The 20497-nt window shown below is 42.6% G+C and overlaps 1 protein-coding gene across 6 annotated transcripts in view; it reads right to left on the reverse strand.

Annotated features, from left to right (window-relative positions):
* Positions 1–20497, reverse strand: part of Cdk14 (cyclin dependent kinase 14) — a 539697-nt gene that overhangs the window by 119323 nt on the left and 399877 nt on the right. The gene's annotated exons all lie outside the window — the stretch shown is intronic.

The raw sequence follows: 20497 nt of genomic DNA on the forward strand, positions 1-20497 counted from the left end.
TTTCAGAACTAGCTATTACCAGCCTTTCCTATTTTTGCCCAATGGCCGCTTCACAAATTTTACTTCATACTGGTTTTAATTGGGGGGGGGGGGCATCGGTTCTTTATCAGTCTAGAGATGCTTTTTATGGTAAGACAAGTTGTGCCATAGGTACACAGAGTCGTGTACGGATAATGATGGTTTGGCCAAGAATGGAGTGCACGCATGCGTACAATAGTGGTCTTGTCAGGCTATGATACAGGTGAAATTTTCACAGTACCCGACAATGCCGTAGCTCTCACGTCATAGTACAACGTGCTTGTGATGACACAGGTACACAAACCAACTGTGCTGCCAGTTCATGAAACATTGCACATATATTACATAAAGTACAGAGTACAGCGATAGTACTAGCAATAGTGATATTATTAGTTTATCTATTTACTATAGCATACTTTCAATGGTTACTTTAGAGTCTCCCCTTCCCTACCCCCCCACCCCACTTTCCCCAGCCCTGTGTGTGCATCCATCCATGCAGGTCTTTAGGAAATTGTACTGGCTAGTCTTATATAAGCTTGACACAAGCTAGAGTCATTTGTGAAGATGGAGACCCACTTGAGAAAATGACATCATCAGATTGGCCTGTACGCAAGCCTGCGGTGCTTTATCTCACTTAGCAGTTGAGGTGAGAGGGTCCAGCTCTTTGCTGGTGGCTGCCTTTGTGAAGGTGGTCCTGGGGTATATAAGACAGCAGGCTGGGCAAGGCTTGAGGAGCATACCAGTAAGCAGCACTCCTCCATGGCCTCAGCATAAGCTCCTGCTCTGACCCTCCTCAATGACGGACTGTTACCTGGAAGTGTAAAATGAAGTAAACCCTCTCTTTCCAAGAGGCTTTTGGTTGTGGCATTTTATCACGAACAGCAGAAACCCTAATTGAGACAGAAATATTCCAGGCATTGTGATCATAGAGAGTGGCAGCTTCCTGAGTGTTAGGGCCCCCTGAAGACCTTCCATGGCACAGATATGTTGCTGCAGATAGTGATGTTGATGTCCCCGGCCCTATCGCTGTGTAGTCTCCTGTTAATGTTCATGTTTAATTTTTAACAGAAGCATTTGAAAAGGATCCAAACAAGACTAAACACACACACACTACTCACTACACACAAATGTTTATGATTGGGGGAATGGTTTTAAATTTAATTAATTAATTTGTTGCTATAATAATACCAATACTAATATTATATATTATTATTAGTAGTAGTATTAGTATTAGTATTTTAGACAAGTTCTCTTTACATAGCCCTGGCTGTCTGGAACTCACAGAGATCCACCTGCCTCTGCTTCCTGAGTACTGGGATTAAAGGTGTGCAGTACATGTCCCCAGGCCCCCAGTGTTTTTAAATAGACAAAAGCTTTTCAGTAGCTGAGGAAACAGTTCAGAGTACTTGTCTGAATTGTAGAAAACTTTGGGTTCAACCCTGAGCACTGCATAGGCCAGGCACGGTGTGCATGCCTGTAATCCCAGCAGTTGGGCGATAGAGTCAGGAGGATCAGCAGTTCAAAGTCATTCTAGGCTACTGATTTCAATGCCAGCCCAGAACACATGAGGGTTCTACTACAAACAAAACAAAGCAACCAGAAAATAAAAAGCTTTTAACATATTTTTAACATAAGGATATGTGTTATATCTTAAGTATTATTACAAGAGTCTAAAAGTTTAAAAAATTAAAGTATAAAAGCTATAAGTGAAGTTAGTTTATTGTTGAAGAATGAAAGTGAGTTTTTATAAATTTAATGCAGCCTACATGCCAGAGTATCCACAACAGTGGCCTATTGTGCTATGAGCCTTCACATCCCCACACTCTCTGCTTACCTACTGATGCACATGGAACAAACTCTAGTCCGGTGAGCTCCCCTCATCCTAAGTGCTCTACACAGGTGAATCACTCATTACCCTTTATATTATGTTTTTGCTGTATTTTGTGTGTTTATATACACTTAGGCACACAAATACTGTGTTATAGTCACCTACAGTGTTCAGCATTGTAACATGTGGTGAGAGGCATGCAGTGCAGCAGCAATGAGCTACACCATACAGCCCAGGTGCAGAAAGCTGTACTATCCAGGTCTGCGTTAAACTACTCCTTGACAGTCACACAACAACAATCACATCAGGAATCACCTAACCACTTCTCAAAACATATTCCTGTAGTTAAACAAAGGATAGCTGTGTGTGCGTGTGCATAATTGTAAATGTACAGGTGTGCAGCTCCGTTTTCACTATTGCACCGCATAGTTCTTGACCTGTTTGCTCAAAGATGATCAACAGTGATGCTAGGTATGTGCCATTCACCAAACTGTTACCAATCATTCTCCAATAATTTAATCATCTACACAATGCTTAGGCCTAAAGTACACCAGAGTCCAGGTCATTTCATGCGCATCTGTTTATGCTAACGCTGTATATTATCTTAACCACAGTACCTCATGATTTCTTTAAAAAGCATCTTTTTCTTATTAGCATTTATCTTATATAAATGGATACTTCCTTATGTGAGGGCATATAAAACCAAATTATTCCATGCTTTCTTAGTTGAATATTAGATATACTATTAAGTAACCACATAATGCCGCCAGTATTTTTCACAATGGCAATTGCTTTTGAAATTATGTTAACTGTTATTTAACTTCATTTGTGTAAATTGTCTAATTATTTTCACAATGCTATGTAACTACTTCACTTCGACCATAAAAAATGATGCCAAAATGAATCCATATAACATGAAGCTCCTAGAGTGATCAAGTAAAGGCAGAATAGTGACATTTCCAGCCCACTGCAGAGCAGGGGTGTGGACTGACTGCAGAACTTCCTCCTGGGATGATGTAATGTTGCAGATATGGACAGTGGAAATGATTCCACATTGTTCTAATTATATACCCCAAATTCATTCAAATAGCCATGTAACATGCATCTTAACACAATAGTAAGAAAAATGCACAATGGAGCCTGAGTTGAAGTAAGAAAAAGTTTGTACATTTCTTCACTTTCCATAGACATAGACAGCTTTGGTGCTCAGAACACAGGAATGAGCAAACAGAAAAGACAATGTTCCTCCTGGATCTTACATTTTGTCTAGTTGAAGGGAGATGGGCTGTTAAACGCCAATGCTGTCATTTGCTGCTACCAGCACCAACACCAAAGAAACGAACACACTGGTTTAAAAAAGCCTAAGTGTTTGAGAAAGTCAAACAAGGAGCTGCAGAGTTAATGACACACAAGAAGACAAGCTGGCTGGGTAATGAATGCAGGACAATTTTAAACAAAGTACACAACCAGCCAACTATCCTGAGTTCCCTCTGGAAATCTTGAGGGAATCCCATTAGGATGTATTTTTCTGAAAGAGGTAGTAGGCAGCCTGTGTTCACCAGGTTGTGTTGACATGCACAACTTTCAGGAAGATCACACAATCTATTTTTCCAAACAGACTGGTTTCCTTTTCATGATTCATATTGAATAGGTATAATTTAGCTCAGATGAAGCCTTTGTCAGTCCTGTCTTGCCAGTATTGTTTGATTTAATTTATAAGCAGTGAGAAAGGAAATCCAAGTGACGTATACTGATTTTGTTACAGGGTATTTCATGACTAAGAATACTATCAGATTAGAAAAGCCAACACATGAAGTAAAAAGCACAGCTTCCTATCTAAACCAGAGTGTATGAAATGGAGTGACTGGGAACACCATACAGTAGTCTACTCACCCATCCATCCATCCATCCACCTACTCATAACACACACACACACACACACACACACACACACACATACACACACACATACATACATACATCTACCTATCCACCCATTCTGTAACCAGAGTACATCATGTTTTCTTTTTATTTTTAATATATTTTTCTTGGGTTGGAGAGATGGCTCAGAGGTAAGAGCACTGGAGCATTGACTGCCTTTCCAGAGCTCCTGAGTTAAATTCCCAAAAACCACAAGGTGGCTCACAACCGTCTATAATGGGATCTGGTGCCCTCTTCTGGCGGGCAGGCACACATGCAGACAGAACATACATTGTGTGCATAATAAATAATGACGTCTTTTAAAAAAAAAAAAAAAAAAAGTCTTTTTCTTATTAGCATTTGTCTTATATAAACTGCCACCACCTTATATTAGTGTATGGAGAGTCAGGCGGACTTCTTGGGATTGAGGATACAGAAGGAAACCAAGTAGAAATATTTTCTGCTTGCAGGGACCTGGCATTCCAGGAGAGGCTGTGCAAGGCTGGAGTCGGCTGGAGGCTAGGGGAGGTGAAGCAAAGAGTGCTGCTGGATAGAGTGCAGAAGGGCCGAGCTGATGCACGGCTTTTTCTTTTACAGACCGCTCAGGCCAGTCAGTCCATTTAGAGACTGGGACCACACCTATGCAGGAGGGAGAACACAGGACTTGGGCTATGGTGGTGGAGCAAGGGCAGTAAAAACGGGAACCTGAAAACTCTGGCGGGAAGCCCAACAGGGTTTCCTGATGCATTGTATGGTGGTGCCACAGAAACCAGGAGTCGAGATGACTGGCAAAGCACCTAACTGTCCTTAACCTCCCAGGTGGCAAAGGCATTGGCATTTTCCATGTGATATAAGCAGTGCTTCGAGAATGGATTTTTCTTTCTGCGGTGACTCAAACAGCAGCCAAAGAATAGTGTTCATGGAGTTTCCGAGTTATAATTCAAGTGTCAAGCCTCTGACAGCATTTCGTAGTGTGTAAGACACAGGTGTGGAAAAAGAGAACAGAAGCCAGACGTTCGGTTACAGCGGTGTACATGAGCCAACCGTCTGCCTAACTGTAGACATCTGTTGCTCTGAAGTCTTGATCCTCGGCAGGATCTGTTCCTTTCAATAGAACATGTCATGTCTGAGCTATCCTTTACTGGACAGCATTGCAAGGTACAGCGAAGCCCAGGCAGTTAGGGCAGCAGCGCCAATAGTGAAAGGATTCTTCTATGTTTGAGAATGAAATGGCAAGGAAATGAGACAAGGGGATAACTTGTTCTTTGTTAAAGTTTTTAGGAAAATATTATCAAAAGTCTAACATTTGAAAAGCAAGAGATATTTCAAAAGTTAATTACATCAAATGTCCTTGTAAAACGAATTTGATTCTCTTAACTTTGTAGTCCCTACAACGCAATTTGAGTAATCGGTATCACTTCAGATGAACAAGAATTCTATTAGAGATAAAACCAATGGAACCTTGCACTTACAAGTAAATTATTATTCTCACTAGTTAATGACTACACATAAATACTGTTTCTAAGAAATGCCTCCATTTAGAACTTGACAAGATTTGCTAATAGGATTTTTTTTTTTAAGAACTATGTCATTTTCAGCTGTGTATAAGAGACAGCAAGAGTAAAACACATCATATGATATAGGGGTAAAAAAAATGAAAGTATTTAAGGTTCATTGTTACATTCACATCACCATCCTCATAACATCTCAATTCTGCCAGCTAATATTCCCTGTGTGTTTGCCTGTTTCACATGATGCACTGGGCACATGGAACTGATTACAGTTCACACCCCATGTGTATAAGTGCAAGGTCACAGGTTCCGGGTGGGAAATGCTGCCCCACGGATACCAGCAAAGCTCCCAAAGTCAGTGACTAAACAGAAGCATCTCTTTTCTACATGAAGACAAAATAAACCCAAATATCTGCAGCTAATCCAGGAACACACAGGATTTCCTGCCCTCCACATGATAAGTGTGTTTAGTATCTGGGAACAATGAATGCCCAGAATCAGAAAACAGTGTATTTTATAACAGTAAAGTACTTGCACATATAATTTATCTGATTATTCAAGTATTTGCATATGCATGCTTTACACTGTTCTCCCTCAGCTGAACATACTCTTGCTTTGCTCCTGTCATGTCAGCTCTCTCTTCCCAGTCATGTTTAAACCAGGGGTTTAGAGTGTCATTAAAACACTAGCTAAGTCAGCTTCACCAAGAACTGCAATTAATTTAAACCTGCAGGCCGACTTTCACCTTCTCCTCTTATTATTGCAGGGACATTGCAGAGGATGATCACAACACAGCAGGAGACCAGGGAGAGGAGCCCGCAGAGAAGAAATTACTTGCTAGGCGACATCACTCAGGGGACAGAAGACTGGAAAGGTTTTCCCTTAAACCCAGGCTCTGTTGACATTCCCCAGGAAATGTCTCGGGACATTTGGCCTGATGTGGCCTGAAGCAAACTGTAACCCTCCTGAAGTCGGAGCCTCAACTGGATTTTACGCACGTGCTTATAGGTAGGCACTGTGTAACCCAAGACATTCGTTTTAAATTCTATTCTTCTCCTCCTCTTCTCATGGACACTTCTGTAACTTACAAGATACTGCTATGTTTAGAACTTCAATAACATGAGGACATAGCGAGTAAAACGTTCAACCCACTGATTAAAAATCACACAACTCCAGTGTGTGCAAAAGGTAGGACTGGCTGACTGTGGATATTTTTCTCCTGGGAGGGTGAACAAGGAGGAGAGCAGCACGGAGATCATAACACGTCCAAAGATAGATTTGATGCCATGTAACATATCAGTACCACAAAGTGACAACTTGCTAGAACTTGATATAAAAATGAATATATGCTTAGGAATAAATGCACACATTTACTCCAATTAAACACACAGGAAAAAAACAAAGAAAATTGAACACAAAGGAAAAAGGCCATGAATTTGAAAGAGAGCAAGGAGCAGATGCACAAGAGGTTTGAAGAGAGGACAAGGAAGGGACAAATGATGTATAATTACATAATAGTCTCAAGAGGGAAAAAATTACAAAGTGTGTGCCAACTGTCACATGTCTACTGTGTCAGTCATGCTTTAGAACTGAGACTACTCAGCTCTCCACAGTTTCAATTTAGACTTACCTTACATTTTAATAAGTGTATTTACTAAGCTGGTAAGAAAGTGGCCAGAATTTAAGCAAAGAAACCCGGCCATCCTGGAGGCTCCCTCTCATCTGGCAGAAGTATAGAGATAGAGAGCAATTCCAATGCCTTTCTTGGGAGTGCTTCGTTGGAGGAAAATAGCTTGGCCTTTCTAAGGATGAATAATCACCATAGTCACCAATCACTGTGGCTATGTTTCAAGCAAGCACCCTAACTGTATGTTTATATAGCAGACAATATCCTCCAATCCTGTTGGGTAGAAGTCACAAGGACCCATTCATTCTTTTATTCACTCCACAAGTACTTTGTGTAGGTCTACTACGTGTCAGGTGCTGTGAATACAGCAGGGAATGAAACAGTTATAAGTGTAAGTAGCCCACAGGCAAGTATGCAAAGCAAGAGGGTGGGTCCTCAGCAGAAGAAAACCATACTCACATATGCTCGTGAGAATAAGAATGATTATTTTTTGTTCTGGTATTTATTACGAAAACCAAGCAAGACATGAATATTTCACTTAGTGTCCGCATATAGCTGTTTTAAAAGCTAAAAGTTCCAACAGGCCTTGGAACACAGGTAACAGGGGAATTTACATATACCAGAAAAGAGCTCACTTTTAAACAGAAACTCTGAGGACTTTAATTGTGCTAGTGCCAAAATACCATAGTGATTGCAACTGGCATTCTGGAAACGCTACCTCTGTTGTGTAACTATGACTCACATCTTTAAATGCCCCAATACATCATGGTTGAGAGCTGACAGAGTCCCATCATGAGCAGCAAGAGGCTCTCACGTGACACAAGCATCCCTGTGGACTATGTTACAATGCTAAGAAACCATCCTCAGACCTCAGAGACACAGCACATGCTTGGCTACCACAACCATCCTCTGCCTTGCTTTTTCGAATCGGCAATTGCTGAGAAACTTCTAGACTCATGAATTCCATTCTATTCCTTATTCCTCTATTCCTTCCATCTTCAATGGTAGACATATGCGTGTGGGTTCAGGAATATCTCTGTAGGAGGTGTCCCACCGATCTATACTTCCTCCACCCACACAAGACAGAACACTTGTCTTTCCACCAGACGAGTCTTTCTAGAGGGCATTTACGAAAGCTTCCAAGTGTGCTCTCCACAGGTAAGAAGCTTACAACTCCTCTAAAAGAAGATGACGGAAAGAAAGGAGACATTTCCATGGTTGCAGAAGGCAGCAGGAGGGTTGGCATCCACAGTCTGCAGGACTGCAGTAGCACTGGGGGGACAGGGAGGAGAACCCCTTCATCTTACATGCAAAATCAGAGAGGCAGGAGCTGTGTTGCCTGAGACTGTGATGTGGGCTAGTGGCAGAGGCTGAGGTGGGACTACGTGCTCCAGTCCTTGTTACCAAAGAGCGGAGGGCACTCGTGCCTTCTACGTGGCCTCCAAATGGAACCTCCCTCTTTTCCTCACAACGTGACTGAAGGGGCACAGCACTGCAGTTTACAGACACTGGAGAACCTGTGCATAACACACAGCTCACCAACAGCTGGGCTATGCTCCAGTCCTCACCCCATGAGGTGTGTCTTGGTTGTGAGAGAGCCGAAGTTTTACCATGAAGTCACAGAGCCAGATCAGAGCTCCTTCGGCAGGAACAGAAAACCTGACCATACACAACACTGCCAACTTTCCTCATCTGTAACGTCCTGTCTACCTGCTCCCCGCCTGCCTTACCCCAATGGGTAGCACAGCATTCCTTATGTGCATAGCAGCGTAAGGAATATTCATAAGGAAACATAGCTTTTACCTTTTGGTATTTACAACTCTTGGTCGCAGCATTTAGACATCCTATGCTTCCGTGTCCTCCAGATCACAGGTCAGGAGACTAGCAGTTATTATGTTACAGAGACAATGAAGATGGAGAATAAGAAAATGCCTATCCAGGGACAATAATAAACACACTGACGTGCCATGCTAACCATGAGTATTATTGTGATTAATAATAATAATAATATGCCTAAGAAACTGACCATCTTACAGGCAATTTTGTATGTGTCTTAGGAGACGTTCAATGGAAGAAAGCCTCATTATTCCAGAAAGAAAATGATCTGAGTTAAACTTCATTTTGAAGCAACAGGCAAATACATACCACAAACATGTTTGTGTTCTTCTAACTCCTGATATGTAATTTCGTGATTTATTTTTCTTCTGGGGAGGGTGTTGGGGATTGAGCAAGGCCTTAAGCATGCTTAGCAAGCACTCCACCACATCCCTAGATGTATCAAGGGGTTTTTTGTTTTGGTTTTGGGGACAGGGTCTCACTGCAGGTCTGGCTGTCCTTGAACTCACAGAGATCCATCTGCCTCTCCCTCCTGCGTGCTGGGATTAAAGCATGCACCACCAATGTCAGGCTTTAGTTCTAGGTCTTTTCAGAAAAGGAATTGCAACATAGCCCAGGTTGGCTTCGAACTTGTGGCCCTCATGTCTCCACCTGAATGATTCCATTACAGGTGTAAGGTGCCATGCCCGGCAGTAGCTCAGTGATTCTAGTGCACTGGTGAAAAGTGAAAGTTGACATTCTTAGAGAATATGAGTTGCTCTACTTCATAGTAGGGGTGAGTAGGGGTATATGTGAGGCCCCTAAGACACAAGTGTTTGCACACATGCATCCACACACGTGCATGCACACACATGCATACACATAAAACAGGTATAAGTGAAGGAAGCTTCAGTATCCCTATGACCTCACCCATCAGTACAGTCAGTGTACTGGTCTGATTTGAATATTTGGAGGGTAAAAACACTACCTGCATCACAAGTAATGGAAGCCTACATTTTTCTTTCATCCATACAATAGCATAATAATTGTTTTAACTTTTTTTCTCTGTGTATGTGATTCATGTGTATGTGTGTGCATTCACAGGTGCATGAGTGCCATCTCAAGCGTGTGAGGATCAGAGAAACACCAGGCTAGTCTGTCTCTGAGCTTCTGGGGATTTTCCTGTCTCCAGTTCCCATCTGGCTCTAGGACTAGTTACAGACATGTGCTATCACAGCCAGTTTAACGTGGGTTCTGGAGCTCTGGACTCAGTTCTTCATGCCTGCAGGGTGAGTACTTTACCCATTTATAGTCATCTCTGCAGCTCGATAATTATTATCGCATAGTGGTGCCTTTGTCTTAATGCAGTTCAGGTCCGCACTGAACCCATGTTCGCAGCAGGGTATCAGTGGTATTGATATGACAGAGGCTTCAAATGCACCCACAGCCGAGTCTTCCATAGTTTGCTCCTGTCTTTCAGGAGGAAAAAGCTGAGCATTTTTTTTCCCCCATAGCATCTCATGGAGGATGCAAAACCAACCTCCGTCCTGGAACCAAGAATTGTAAGAACCAGCCAAGATCAGCCCGACCTCAGCTCACCACATAGGCAAAAACAATTAAGCAACACTGTTCTGTGCATGGCTACGACGTGTGTGTGTGTGTGTGTGTGTGTGTGTGTGTGTGTGTGTGTGTGTGTAGGTCAGGGGTGGAGAGGTACACTTATCTGTGCATGGCTACAACAAGTGTGTGTGTATGTGTATGTGTGTAGGTCAGGGGTGGAGAGGAGGGAAGAGGAGGAGCTGTTTGAGACCTATCACAGGCAGGATGACACAGGCTTGCCCATTCCGGTTTGGTGTTACGCATGGCTTCAGCGCCAACCATCTCCTTCACTACCTGCTCATAGGGCTTGGAAAAGGACTCGGCGGGCAGTAAAAAGTGACCCAGCAGGAAGCAACAGCCACAGACTAGCACAGAAAAGTTTTGTATTTATTCCTCTTCTAAGAATTCTCAAATCTACAAAATGCATGTAAAACATCAGATAACTAAGTGCCACACTATGCTTTGTGATCTCAGTGTTCCCAGGGGCTTGAAGACAGAAATTATTTTCTATTACCCTCGCCTCCACCACTTTTCATGGATTTTTCACTGTGGCATGGAATTACTCGTGTGGGAAGACACAGTGCTCTGTTATGTTAAGGTTCTACTGTCAAGAACCAATCTGAAGACAAATTTCATGTTCTCAGCTTTAAGTCCAGGTTCCCAATCACCTCGTCTTCCTCTTGAAGTAGTGATTTCTCTTTTGGAAAGATGTCTGAAAGGTTAGATTCGGGAGTTGTGAGGGATTTTTTTTTTTTTCACACTGTGGATTTCTAGCTATGTGCCCGCTGACATTTATTTGTGAGCAGGATAAACATAGCATGCCAAGTAACTGAAGACAGACATAAAGAGTAGCCAGCTAGTTCACAGTAATGCTGCTGGCACTTAACAACTCAATCAAATGTAGACCAGGCTGGTCTTGAACTCACAGAGATCTGCATGCTTCTGCCTCTTGAGTGCTGGGATTAGAGGCATGCGCCGCCACACTCAACTGCACTTAGTATTTATTTGTATATTTAGGGTAAAAGTTTACCTTCTCCCCCCTTAAGTATGACAGTAACCAAGTCATACAAACTAGGCAGTAGATAGCAGGCAAGGGTTTTAATAACTTGCAATGGGAAGTCCCTGAAGAGATGGAGATATGTTTATGTGGTGACTGACACTCTGTGTACCATTTGGTGAGGTGGAATATGATTGACACGGACACTGAAAATTATAAAATTACCAGGGCTAGGAAGAGTGGAGGAACAAGTATCCTTGGAATTAAAAATAAATCCACTTTGAAGAAGCTCACATCCCCTTGAGAATTTATTTCCTTCTTTTTCTTTCTTTTCTTTTCTTTCTTTTCTTTTTTCTTTTCTTCCTTTCTTTTTTTTTTTTTTTTTTTTTTTTTTTTTTTTTTTCTGATACTTGGTAGACGTCCTGTTAGTTTCCATCATTATGGACACTACTGGTGCAAGTGAGTGAGACACTGTTTAAGCAGACAAGCGGAGATACGTATCAACCCTCTCTGCCGTAGTGGTTAACAAGACACCTGGCGCCTTTCTATTTATGTGTATGTCACTGGCTATACCCCTGACGCAGCTTATCAAATCTTTATCCAGCAACAGACACATGGGGGAAGATGTCCCTGTGTCTGGGATGTCACTGGTCACTGGTATGACAATAATTTTCCTCTGAGTCAAGACTGACTGGTATAGACACTCTCCCCCAAGGGCTGCCTGGCAGGAGGGACCGACCAATCAAGAGAAATCCACATGACATGAAACTTCTTCCAGCTCCGCATTAGGTCTATGACACTGTGTAGCCCATGGGTCCTTTTGAGAATGTAAAACATCAATTTCCTTCCCTATTCAAAGCTCTCTACTATTTCCCATACTTCAGAAGAACTCTCAGTTCCTCCCTGTGGCGTCCCAAAGCCTGGGCCCCTCTAAACTGTCTCCTGCCACATTTCTGCAGCCACGCTTGCGGCTTGGCATTTGTCCTTATCTGTTCTCTCTGGCTTGTGAGCTGCTTAGGGGGAGGTTTGTCTGCTTGGCTCACAGCTGCGTCCCCAGCACCTGGAGAGCACCCACCAACATGGCAGACTCTTGAGCACATATGCAAAGAACAGTTACTTCTGGCTGAACAGACTCCCTGCTTCCTCAGCATCCACTCTACAATTTACACCCACTAGTGACCACCAGTAACGCTGTCCCACAGTCAGAATGTTAAAGTCAGTCTCTCCTTCCTGTCACTTTCACATTTTTTTAAACGTCTCCTTCTCTTCAAAGTTCACATAATCCCATCCTTCCCCTAGCAGCTATAGGAAGTTAATGGTTCTTCTCAGAGGGAAGAGACATTTTCTTCAGTAGTGTAGCCACTCTTAAGTTGTCCACCTTCCTAAGCCTTCAGGAATGACATTACTGTAAGCAATCTCAATTAGGCTCATTGGATCATGCATATGGGCACGCACACACACATACACACACACACATACACACACACATACACACACACGTGCGCACGAGCACGCACACATGAAGGTAGTGGGAAGGAGATAAGAGCGAGTGGAGGTGAATTTGATCAAAATATTTTTAAAAAGTTTATGCAAACTCACGTTTACTAATTACGTAGTTTTTAGTTGACATATGTGGTGGTGGTTTATAGTTAGAGAGTTCTGAAAATCCCAAACCTATGTCATCAAACTTTTAAGGTTTGCAGGAATGCAACCTGACACAAGAACCAAATCGGTGCATGATAATTCTTGTGCTAAGTTGTGTGTGTGTGTATGAATATAAGCATGTGTGCACATGTGTGTGTATATTGTGTGGATGTGTGGATGCAGGTGCATGCTCACATGTATATGCATATATATGGAGGCCCAAAGTGGAAGTCAGGTGTCTTTCCATCACTCTATGATTATTTTTTGAGATTGGGGGGGTCTCTCTCTCTCCAAGTCTGAGTTCCCTCTTCAAGTAGGCTGTCTGGTCAATGAACTTCAGACATCTGTATCTGTTTCCCCTTACCCTAAGACACAGTTATCAGCCTGAACCACAATTAATGGCTGTGTTGAAGAGTAAAGGAGGAATCTCTGCAAATCACTTTAGGGGTGCTCTGTGAGGTACCTATGACACCAAGACGCTGTCTCTCTTATCTTCAAGGATTCTATAGCCCACCGAGCAGGAATTCTTGCCCCAAAGCTTTGTGAGTACCTTATGAAAGACTTGCAAACACCTAGTAGTGTGACTATAGGCAAGGGCCTAAACCTCCCTGGATACAGAAAGGACCAAAGTGGCATTTCTTACCCAGGTACTGAGACCCCCAACCCCAGACTCATCATTGGCAGTTTTGTTACGTGAGATGTCAGCCCTACATATTTGCCAGCAGTGCTGAGATGAACTTCGTCTGGCTCTAGAATCCTAATCCTGTACTCTGTGCAATAAAGAAGCTCTGGAATAGGTTCTACGGGGAGGGACCACGTTTCTGATCACTTTAGGTCAGGCTGGTTTACGGCCTTTGTCCTAGTGGTAATATTCATTGTACCACTTTTCAAAAAAACAATGGAGGATAAATCATCTGAAATTGTCTATAGAATTGCCAGATTATTTGAACAGCAGGTGTGGAGAGCTTAAAGATGTCATCGTGAGCAGGTGGTGGGCAGTGAAAGACCCTATAGGGGTATAATTCTTTGGCAAGATGCACCACACAGACAGGAGCCTGGCAGTGGTCCCTCAGAGCTTTGGCTATAACAGGCAAGCCCTCTTTAAAAGCAGTTGTAAACTTGGGGCAAAGTCAGAGCTGGCTATCACTTTGTCTATAAAATGGGACTGCAACACTAAGAAAATAGTATAATTTCAATTCATTGTGAATATCAAATGAGATAAGGTATTAAAATATTCTGTAAGTACTGAGATGCCACAGAGAGGTTAAGGTACCAAGGTATATTTCTGAAATCACTTCCTCCCTGTGGAGGAAGTGCTTGGCTCAAGAAGCACTGCCTGTGACTAAGTAGGAGAAAGTTTATACCTCATTGGCATAACTGAGTCCACAAGGAAATGCCGATTCAAAGGTCAGTGTGTCTGCCTGCTTGGATTAGGGCATAATACGTTTTTTATTCCACTGTCCCTCACTTTTCCTTCTTCACTGGCAAATGCTTTTTTATTCATCTGATGTCATTCATGTGGCAGACCCATCTTCATTAAAGTTCCTTCAACTGAACTCCAATCCTTGTATTGGAGGGTTGACTTTCCCTGAGAAGTGATGTAACCACTTTTGATATGCCCTGCCCCTTGCTTGCTTGATTTCGGAAAATGGGGCTATTTTATTTGAAATCTCATTACTTCTCGTTGCTTCCAGTCTGGCAGCCCTGTTTCCTCCTTGAACTTCACAGCGTCTTCCTGTCTGAGCTTCTGAATAATACTCCATCATTAAGCCACTGATGAATGCCCCTTTGTTGGGAGAATTTAAGAGCTGGAGGAAAATACCATACATAGAGTATACATGAAGCCATTTTGTACAGAATTCGTTCAGGGTTTTTGTACATATTTTGAGAATACAGATATGAAATCATCTCCAAGAGATGTAGCTGTCCCGATTTATTTATGTATGGCCCAGAACACTTTGAAATGCTTTCTCTTATATGAATGTATATACAAACTCTGTATGTGTGTGTGTGTGTGTGTGTGTGTCAGGATTTGGTATTTATTTTAAAAACTCATGCCTGTACTGTACTATTCTGCAAATATCACGGCATTTTCTTTTCTTGAGACAAAGCATATTGTTAGGCAAGTCAGAAAAGATACAACATAACCCCAGGACTACACTCATCTTTGCTTTAAACTCTAGAGGACTCTGAGCTTCTGCAGAACCAGACAGTGACGAGGGCTCAGGTCTCGTGGCCTCAGAGGTCAATTGAGAGCCCAGGCTTCAGCCCCAGTGTGCCCAATGTCCTGTGAGCTTCTGAAGCTTTGTTGTGGTGGTCTCGGAGGGCATTATAGGTGCGAGGTTTCTGAAGTTCCAGTGGTTACGTCCACACCCTAACTCACTGTAGGCGGAGGTCCAAGGTAAGACAGCCACTGCGGAGGTCAGCTTGGAGATTTCTCAGAAAGTTAAAAATACAACTACCTTATGTTACCTGACAATCCCACACCTGGCCATCTTCCCAGAGAACTTCATATCCTCCTTTAGTGGTATTTGAAACTCATGTTTAGTGCTGTTAGTCACTACAGAAAAGTAACAGGAATCAGCCTAGTTGTCAGTCAACAGATGAATAGGTAATGAAAATTTGGAATATATACATATCTACTTATCTGTCTATAGCTTGAACTATAGATACATATATACATATGCACGCATGCATTTATAGATATAATTATATATATATAGGAATGAATATTATTTAGTCTAAAGAAAAATGTAATCACAAAATTTGCAGAAGAATAAATGGACTTAGAATGTGTAATATTAAGTTAGGTAACACAATATCAGAAAGAAAAAAACCACATGTACAATCTAGACACACACACACGCACACACATGCACACACACATACACATACATATATACACAAACGTATATAAACAAATATGTGTATGGGTAGAGTATAACATGTGGAAAAGTCAAGAAAGACTAAATATAGAGGCTGGAAAGATGGCTCAGAGGTGAGAGCACTGACTGCTCTTCCAGAGGTCCTGAGTTCAATTCCCAGCAACAACATGGTGGCTCATAACCACCTATAGTGAGCTCTGGTGCCCTCTTCTGGCAGTCAGGCACATATGCAGGCAGAACATTATCTACATAATAAACAAAACATTTAGAGGAAAAAAAAAAAAAAAAAAAAGACTAAATATTAAGCTGGGCAGGATGGTGCATGCCTGTAATCCCAGAACTCTGGGAGGCAGAGGCAGGCAAACCTCTGTGAGTTTGAGCCAGCCTGGTCTACAAAGTGAGTCCAGGATAGCCAAGGCTACACAGGGAAAGAAAGACTGACTAAATAGTAGAGCACAGTGAGGAAAGACCAAATGCAGGTAATGAAGAGGAGTTATGAGAGGGGATATGAGTTAATGTTTTCCTAGTTCTAATTGTGTCATGGGACTTTAGGTCTTGGTAGTAGATGAGTGCATACAAATATTTTGATAGTGAAAGGGTAAAGCCCAGTGTCAAGAAGCTCCACAGCATCTGTCCTGGACAGCTGTTAAATTATCAAAACTCTTAGAAATTAATGAGGAGATGACAAAGATTAAAACTTCCAATTGTAAATTGAACAACAGCCATAAATAGTTTACAGTGAAGGAAAAGCTGAAACTGGTGAACAGATGCCCAACCTCATAGAAGAAGTGGGCAAACTGACATGAATGTGAGAGTCCTGTCGGTGCAGAGAAGACTGAGGAAGCATCACACATATTGCCAGCACACAAACAAAGGGGACCATCCCTGTAGACTGATAGAAGTGCTGAAAATCACAACTGTTTATACTTGTTGACTCTTTAACCCCATTTCTCTCAATTTACTATTTAGATATAGCTGTCACTCCATTCCTACGTCTAATGGTAACGTATGGAAGACAGCCCAAATGCCCTTAGTTAGAAAGCAGGTTAAATCATGCAGTGGGAAATTATATAGCATTCAGAGACAAGAGGCAAGCCACATTGACTTTTGTACGGTGACCTGTAAAGACCTATAAGATATACTAGTGAGAAAAACAAGACACAACTGTAGTTTGCATAGGAAAAATAATATATATTCATAATTTATTATATTTTCATAAAGGAAAGAAACAAAGGCAGCTAATATATCAGAGAGGGAACCCGGTTGTCAGGGAGGGCAGTGGTTGCTGCGGAAGCCAGCAGATGGGAGAAGGGGCAGAGAGAAAGCTTTGTGCTATGGTATTGTTCCATTTTTCAAAATGCTTAAATTTATTTTGTTAGTGAGTAAAGCTGTTTGCCATCAAGGCTGAGGACCTGAGTTCAAGCTCTACAACTCATGTGGTGGAAAAAAGAAGAACCAATATCTGCAAGTTACCGTCTACCTACGTACGTGCACACAATTTTTTTTTTTTTTTAATTAAAGAATGTATATCCTTGTAGCTTTGCTCCTACCCTTTCAGGATCCCTGTAGCCCTCTTTGGGAATAGACCAGGCAGGTGGGGAGTAGGGTGGAAGAGGTGACCCTTAGATTACTAGTGTCCTTCAGGGTATGTGTTTTCTTCCCTTGGAGTATATATAGGCTGCAAAGTCTTTGACTAGCACCCCACCCGACATCATGGTCTGGCCGTACACTATGCGAAAGTCCTCAGGGATCTGTCTCCCCGCAGTTCATGACCTTGCCTCTCCTAGGCGAGCCTCACACCATCTAGTCCTGTTGTTCTTCTGCGTCCCCAGTACAGCCATGTGTCCCCAGTACAGCCATGTGTCCCCAGTACAGCCATGTGTCCCCAGTACAGCCATGTGTCCCCAGTACAGCCATGTGTCCCCAGTACAGCCATGTGTCCCCAGTACAGCCATGTGTCTGTTGCAGTGCTCACACAGCATTTAATATATCTATCCTCTTTAAATATTTCTGCAGGAGTTTCGTAAGACTGCTTTATAATATTCAGTATAATTCAGAGCATCACCAAATTTTGAATGTCAGATGTGTGCTGTGTATAGTCAGTTCCTTGGTCTCCTGAGGTTCACGGTCTGCTATGCTAGCTTGTTCTGTATCTTAGCCTTTGTGGAAACTATTAAGTGCTTGCATGTATCTTGATGAAGATAAGCTCTCATCACACAAAAAATAGACAAATGGCTCCATATTTTCTCGTCTAGACACTTGACATGTGAAATGGATGTCTTAATTGGTCCTTTATGTATATAGCTTTATTCACTTAAAATATTATTTGTTTGCTTGTTTTGGTAAATGCTAGGACAGTATTCTGCCAGTGAGCTAAGTCTAGCTTCTCGGGTTCTTCTCTTTTATTTCTTGTGTCTTAGAATGTTATATCCTAACAGGACTGCTAACCTCAAGGGCCCATAACAGTTATAAAGAGCTGTTGTCTTGCCTTAAACATCACTAGGAATAAGAACACTGGCTACAAGATGCTTCTTCTTTAATTAGAAAAAGAAAGATCTGTTATAATAAGTTGCTGTGTTTTTAGAATTTTCCTGAACACAGAATTCATTTATAATTTTCAGTAAAAGTACAAAGAGCCTTGGGGCTTCTGAAAAAGATAAAGAAAGTCCCAGCACAGTGTACACTTTCAGAAGAAAAATAATGAAGAATACAAATAGTCCCCAACTCGGTCATTCTTTGAAATTGGTCATTTATTCCTGGAGTCTGCAAAGAGGAGAAAGAAGCAGAGTGTACTTGGCTCCCTCAGTGAAGTTCCTCAGCTGTCCCTCTGACAGGACGCTGGCTGTCGGATGCTCCCTGAAGTTCCTTGGAAAACTATGGTGGACTTACAGTTGATGAATCATATTTTGTAACCCCAAAAGAAAAACAACAGGAGAATCACATAACAATTCATTCTCCTGGTCTTATTCAATTTCCATGTGCAAATCTTTCATCTCTTAAAAAAAAAATTAAAGCACATCATGGCAGCTTTTCTTGTCACTATTAAAACTAAAAGTTTTAAGACTGCCATCTACTGGTGAGTGAGAAGGTGACAATTTATTTTTGAAATAACACATTCTCAAAGGCCTCTAGTTTAGAGGCCTACATAATTTCTATTGAAATATCATTTGCTACACAATTAAAGAATCAGGACACTTTATATTTGACCATATATTACTAGCATAATTTAAAAGAGGACAACGTGTTTTCTTTTCTATAATGTATTACAATTTCTACGTATTATTTAAAAGTAATAATATAGGTATGAGTTGTGTTGCAATTTAAATTTTTCTCGTGTGTGTGTGTGTGTGTGTGTGTGTGTGTGTGTGTGTGTGTGTGTGTGTATTGATGTTGGGTCTCTTCTTCAACTTCTCTTCACCTTGCCCTTTGAGACAGGGTGTCTCCCTGAACTTGGTGCTCACAGATTCATCTAGACTTACCCAGTCCGCCTGTTCCCAGGGATCTGCTTTCCCTGTTTACCTAGGCCCCACCATGTCCAGCCCCACCATGTCCATCCCCACTGTGTCCATCCTCACCATGTTCAGCCCCGCCATGTCCATCCCCTCATGTCCAGCCCCACCATGTCCATCCCCACCATGTCCATCCCCACCATGTCCAGCCCCACCATGTGCAGCCCCACCATGTGCAGCCCCACCATGTGCAGCCCCACCATGTCCATCCCCATCATGTGCAGCCCCACCATGTGCAGCCCCACCATGTCCAGCCCCACCATGTCCATCCCCACCATGTCCAGCCCCACCATGTCCATCCCCACCATGTCCAGCCCCACCATGTGCAGCCCCACCATGTCCAGCTCCACCATGTCCATCCCCACCATGTCCAGCTCCACCATGTCCATCCCCACCATGTCCAGCCCCACCATGTCCATCCCCATCATGTGCAGCCCCACCATGTGCAGCCCCACCATGTCCAGCTCCACCATGTCCATCCCCACCATGTCCAGCCCCACCATGTCCATCCCCACCATGTCCAGCCCCACCATGTGCAGCCCCACCATGTCCAGCCCCACCATGTCCATCCCCACCATGTCCAGCCCCACCATGTCCATCCCCACCATGTCCAGCCCCACCATGTCCATCCCCACCATGTCCAGCCCCACCATGTGCAGCCCCACCATGTCTAGCCCCACCATGTCCAGCTTTCTTTCATGGATGCTAAGCAGCTGGACTCAGGTTCTTATGCCAGTGCGAACGTTTTACCTTTGCTTTGCCATCTCTCCAGCTAAATTTTGCTTTTATAAGCAGGGACACATTGCCTAATTGATAAATCATTAGTTACTACCAGACCGTCTATACCAGTGGTTCTCACCTTTCCTAACGTGGTGACTCTTAGATACAGTCTCTCATATTGTGGTGACCCCCAACCATGAATTATTTTTATTGCAACTTTATGACTATAATTTTGCTACCGTTATTAATTGTAATGTAAACATTTTGGGAGATGGGAGTTTGCCAAAGGGGGTTGCGCCCCGCAGGATGAGAACCGCTGATCTAGGCCAATCATAGTTCGTATGGTGAAACTCTCCCATGGTAGAGGGGCAGTGAAGTCTATTTTTGAAAATGAGTTGTGAAAATCCAAGGACAACTCCATTAG

The sequence above is a fragment of the Acomys russatus genome, chromosome 10 (assembly GCF_903995435.1).
Source record: "Acomys russatus chromosome 10, mAcoRus1.1, whole genome shotgun sequence".
Lineage (NCBI taxonomy): Eukaryota > Metazoa > Chordata > Mammalia > Rodentia > Muridae > Acomys > Acomys russatus.